We start from the raw sequence: 6,000 nt of genomic DNA on the forward strand, positions 1-6,000 counted from the left end.
TTGCCCATTTCATGTTCGGTATGTGGGATTATTGCAGGATTATTCGGCCCCCTGCGTGGGCTTTTAGCACCTCTCCCCTCCTGTCCGAAGCTACGGACGTTTGCTCCCTTTGTGGAAGGCTACCTGGAGCCCGGCCACTCACCTGCCCCTCGCTCGCCCTTGCTACAGGGAAGGGAACGATGCCCCTGCCAGGGGCGCTGGCACTGGACCCGCCCAATTTCCCTGGCGTGACAGCAGCCCCGACAGGCCCACGGGACTGACAAAGGACGGAGCGTCGCTCTTTACCAACCTGCCCGGTGCCACTGAGCTTGCAAATCGCTCCAATACATCTTGCCATTCTTCCCTGGGCCAACTTGAAAAGCTGTTTCCTTTGGGGGTTTTTTTTCTTTTCTTTTTTTTTTTTTTTACATTTTTTCGAACTGGAGGTTACACTTTTGCAAAATACATGCTGCACTAATCCCACCTTCTTAACATGTTGGCATGCCATAACTTCAGGTTTTCTTTTTTTAATATATTTTTAAAGATTTTATTTATTTATTCGTGAAAGACACAGAGAGACAGACACAGGCAGAGGGAGAAGCAGGCCCCATGCAGGGAGCCCGACGTGGGACTTGATCCCAGGACCCCAGGATCATGCCCTGGGCCCAAGGCAGACGCTAAACCGCTGAGCCACCCGGGCTGCCCAGCTTCAGGTGTTCAAAAAGCTAGCCTGGAAACTGGAGGGTATTATGCTGAGTGAAGTAAGTCAGTCGGAGAAGGACAAACATTATATGGTCTCATTCATGTGGGGAATATAAATAATAGTGAAAGGGAATATAAGGGAAGGGGGAAGAAATGTGTGGGAAATATCAGAAAGGGAGACAGAACGTAAAGACTGCTAACTCTGGGAAACGAACTAGGGGTGTTGGAAGGGGAGGAGGGCGGGGGGTGGGAGTGAATGGGTGACGGGCACTGGGGGTTATTCTGTATGTTAGTAAATTGAACACCAATAAAAATAAATTAAAAAAAAAAAAAAAAAGCTAGCCTGGCCCCGCGTGGCCCCTCGGGCAGAAGTGCTGAGGCTGACCCCGGGGCAACAGGCAGGCCCTCCCGGAGGAGGGGGGCAGTGGGGTGAGGTGGCTGAGCTCCCAACTCTGGAGCCATGTGGCCTGGGTTCAAGTTCCATCTGTGCTACTCCCCAGCTCTGTGCAGTTAAGGCAAGTTGCACAACCTCTCTGTGCCTCAGTTTACTCATCTGCAAATCGGGGCTAACAGGTCGTCATAAATTCTTTGGGAGGATTAAATGAATCTAATCTCTGCAAGCAATTTAGAACAGACACAGTAGCCCCCTTACCCTTTGCTTTCAGTTACCAGCCTTCTTCTGGAATCTCCTAGAAGCACAAGGTTCTTCCTCCTGAGGAATCAGCAGGTCAATAGTAGCTTAAGGCTCCATTCCAGCGCCTGTGCCAATCACCTCAGGACATCTCCTCACATAGGCTTTTTATCGTTTCACATCATCACGAAGGGTGAGTAGGTATTATATAATGTTTTGAGAGACCACATTCACATTACTTTTATTATAGTATTGTCATGATTTTTTATTATTAGTTATTGTTATTAGTTTTAGTCATTATTTTATTATTAGTTATTCGTTATTAATGTCTTCCTCTGCCCAATTTATAAATTAAACTTTATTGTAGGCATGTCTGTATAGGAGAAAATACATAACATATAAAGGGTTTGGTACTATCCACAATTTCAGGCATCCCCTGGTGATCTTGGAACGTATCCCCCACGGATAAAGGGGACTACCGTATATATTTTATTTACAGAGATTTGAACAGTCCCTGGCATACAACAAGCCAATTTATATGTGGGGTTAAAAAACAAAACAAGAGTTCTGAGAAGCACCTCAAGGGTGGAGTCAACGTGACTTGGTTGCTGACCAGTGTGGGTGACAGGAACAGAAGGAATTGAAGTTCAGGGGGTGCAGGGAAGCAGTGAACACAACTCAAGTAGGGTGGCTCAGCTAGGGCAGAGCAAGGAGCTATAGCAGGGCCTCTCTGATGTTCTCTCTCTCTGTCTCTCTCTCTCTCTCAAACACACACACACACACACAAACACACACACACACACCATACCAACAGGGATCCCAGAGCTTGTGATGTACAGACATGTGACCTACCATCCCAGGATTGGCAGGAGGATGGACCTCAGACCCTAAATCCCCCAAGGTCCCTGAAATGTCACTCTCTGGGCAGCCTCCAAAACTCTCCCAGGAGAAAATCCTGACAAGGTGAGCCCCAAGGACCTCTCTGGAAGCCCTCATTTATAACCTCTCTCAATTAATTAGGACAGCACCATTGTTCTTTTCAGGTGCAAATTAAACAGCTCAACACTGCCTGGGTATTTAAACTCCGCTTCATTCCCCTAAATGTCCCTCATCCATGCCAACACTGACAGGACCAGTCCCCCAGCCCACCCCCACCTGCGGAGCTGAGTCTTTCCTAATCTCAGTTCCCAGGGGCTTCACCAATGCAGCCCCAGCCCTGCAACCCACCCTGAGCTGGGGACCCACGGGATTGAGTCAGTATAGGTGGTGGGGACCTGCTAATCACCCATGCTACAGGAAGGGCTTTTGTCTCAAGGGGAGTGGAGGGAAAGGAATGAATATCCCTTTGAGAAAAGGGGTTGATTCACTCTGGGAAGGACACTTCCCCATGATGACATCCCCCACGCACTCAGCAATAATCAAAACCCTACCAATCCTTCAGACACAAAGTTTGGGGCCCTCCTCTCCTCCCTTCACAGCCCACAACCCCCTCCCTCCCATTTTGAATGCTGAGCCACCTAAAGGTGATCCTGGCCATTTCTTCTTAAGATGCCTCCAAAAAAGAATACCAGATTGAAATCAATGAAAGTTGTGGTTTATTTTAAATGACTGCAGGTCATAAGTAGGTTAGTACATAAAAATACAGTATAATTTTGCGGTGCTCATTCTGAATGCATACCTGAGAAAGTCTGGTCCAATCATGGTGCACAGGCTTAAAGGTAGAGAATGAATTCCATTCTGTCCCATTACTGTCTCTCTGTGACCTTCACATATAACTTCATATGGTAATAACATCAAAAGTTGAAAATCCCTTCATGGATGTGACATCTGGGCCCAACGGATCCCTTCCACATGCCCCAGTCAAGGTTCTGTCTGAGTTCCTAACACTTAACTCTCAGTCTGAGCAGTCTTGGACACATACCCCTATGCACATTTGTCACATTTGTGGCTGTCTGTCATCTTGTGAACAAGTCTCTCATATTTAGGGAATTCCTTCATTAAAAATTCCATCTCTCTAAGGTATTCACAGAAGGAAGAAATAGCTTTGCCAGCCTACCTTGCATGCGGGCTCTAGGTGCGAGACCAAGATCCCCTCAATTACACACACCAAGTAAGGAGATCCGGAAAAGGAAGTAGGTGGGGAAGATGGATAATATGAATTCAGTTTTTGAAACAGTGGCAATAGAGGAATTGGCTTGGGATGACACCAGTGACAGACTCTGGTTCCCAGTGTCCAGTCGCTATGTAAACTGGCAATGGACACAAAATAAAAGGCAATAAGATCTCTGTGATTCTTCCACAAAGCACCTATCAAGTGGTCTCATAAAAAAGATCAACATAGGGCAGTCCAGGTGGCTCAGCGGTTTAGCGCCACCTTCAGCCCAGGACGGGATCCTGGAGACCTGGGATTGAGTCCCATGTTGGGCTCCCTGCATGGAGCCCGCTTCTCTCTCTGCCTGTGTCTCTGCCTCTCTCTCTCTCTGTGTCTCTCATGAATAAATAAAATCTTTAACAACAACAAACAAAAAGATCAACATAGAATCTGGTCAAGTCTCTGGATCTAACTACATATTTACAGGAAATGCAGGGGACAGAGGGACATATTAAAGGACATTTGAGGGATTCAATCAGCAAAACCTAGACTGTAAGAAATAACAGGACAGGGTGCCTGAGTGGCTCAGTCAGTTAAGCATCTGACTTCAGCTCAGGTTGTGATCTCAGGGTTCTGGGATTCAGCCCTATGTTGGGCTTCCTACTCAGTGGGAGTCTGCTTCTTCCTCTCCCTCTATGTGTGCTCACTCACTATCAAATAAATGAATGAAATATTAAACACACACACACACACACACACACAACAGGACAAACAACCTGGTTTCTTCAACAAATAAATTGCAAGGAAAAAAAAGATACAGAAAGAGAATTTATAGTCTAAAAGAGACTCAGGACGGGGTGCCTGGATGCCTTAGTGGGTTAAGTGTCTGACTCTTGGTCATAATCTCTTGGGTCATGAGATAGAGCCCTGTGTGGAACTCTGCACTCAGCAGAAAGTCTGCTTGAGGATTTTCTCCCTCTGCCCCTCCTTTCTCTCTCTCTCTCTCTCTCTCTCTCTCTCTCTCTCTCTCTGATAAATAAAATAAAAAATAAAGGGTATCTGGGTGGTTCAGTCGGTTAACTGTCTGACTTTCAGCTTAGGTCATGGTCTCCAGGTCTTGAGATCGAGCCCTGCGTTGGGCTCCCTGCTCAGCAGGGAGTCTGCTTGTCCCTCTCCCTCTGCCCCTCCCCCTGTTTGTGGTCTCTCCCTCTCTTTCTCAAATCTTTCTTTAAAAATTAAAAACAAATCAGTATATAAATAATAAAAGAGACTCAGGAGACACATCAACTAATTATACTCTATAGCCTTCATTTGAATCCTAATTCAAATAAATAAATTGTAAAAACAAAATAAACTAAAACAAAAAAGTATATGAGATAATTAGGGAAATTTGTACCCTGACAACATTTGATGATATTGCCAGAAATACTATTAAACTTTTAGGTGTGATAATGGCATTATGGTCAAATATTCTTAGAGTTCTTATCTTTTAAGAAGCATACTGAAATATTTATGGATAAAAAGGCATGATATCTGGGTTTCATTTGAAGATAATTGAAGAGGGGAAGTGTAGTAGGAATGGAGATGAAATAAGACTAGCTATGATCTGATAAGTGTTGAAGCTGGGTGAGGGCATATGGAGTTTATTCAACTATCCTTTTAAGTATTTATTTATTTATTTATGAATGAATGACACACAGAGAAAGAGAGGCAGAGACACAAACAGAGGGAAAAGCAGACTCCATGCAGGGAGCCTGATGTGGGCCTCGATCCCAGGACTCCAGGATCACACCCTGGGCCAAAGGCAGGTGCTAAACCACTGAGCCACCTAGGGATCTCCTTATTCAACTATCCTATCTGCTTCTGTAGATGTTTGGAATATTCCATGATGTTTTAAAACTAATATAAAAATATAAAAGCTTAAACAAATAATGTTGCACAAAATCAAACTCCATAGGGCTTAACTATGAATACCCTTGAAAAGCTGATATTGGGACTCTAGGGTGGCTCAGGTGTTGAGCATCTGCCTTCGGCTCAGGGTGTGATCCTGGGTTGGGGGATTGAGTCCCACATCGGGCTCCCTGCGAGGAACCTACTTCTCCCTCTGCCTATGTCTCTGCCTCCCTCTCTGTGTCTCTCATGAATAAATAAATAAAATCTTAAAAAAAAAAAAAACTGGTATCTCGCAGAGCCCCCTGGCAAGGTTAGCCAGACACTTTCTATTTTAGATCAAAGAATGAAAAGCCATCATTTCTCCTCTGGGGGAGATGGAGGATAGAGCTGCTTGAATGTGGAAGCTAAGAATCTTTAGTGCACTCTGGCCATCTGGTGTCCCTCAGCTTCATGGATGCTGTGGTCTCCAGGGCTGCCTTGGGAACTATGGTGCCCAGTGCCATGACTACCACGCATCTCCGCTCTACCCCAGCTAGCTAGCTCTACCACCCACCTGCAGCCAGCTTTCTATGCCACAAACTGTCCGTATGCTCTTCTGTAGCCAAGGGGATATTGGAAAGTGTGTGGAGATGATGGATCTTCCAGAGCCAGATTCAGGTTCTGGTACTCGGGAAGAGTTGAAGAGGGGCCAGTGGGATGGTGC

Source organism: Canis aureus, chromosome 22, assembly GCF_053574225.1.
Source record: "Canis aureus isolate CA01 chromosome 22, VMU_Caureus_v.1.0, whole genome shotgun sequence".
Taxonomy (NCBI): domain Eukaryota; kingdom Metazoa; phylum Chordata; class Mammalia; order Carnivora; family Canidae; genus Canis; species Canis aureus.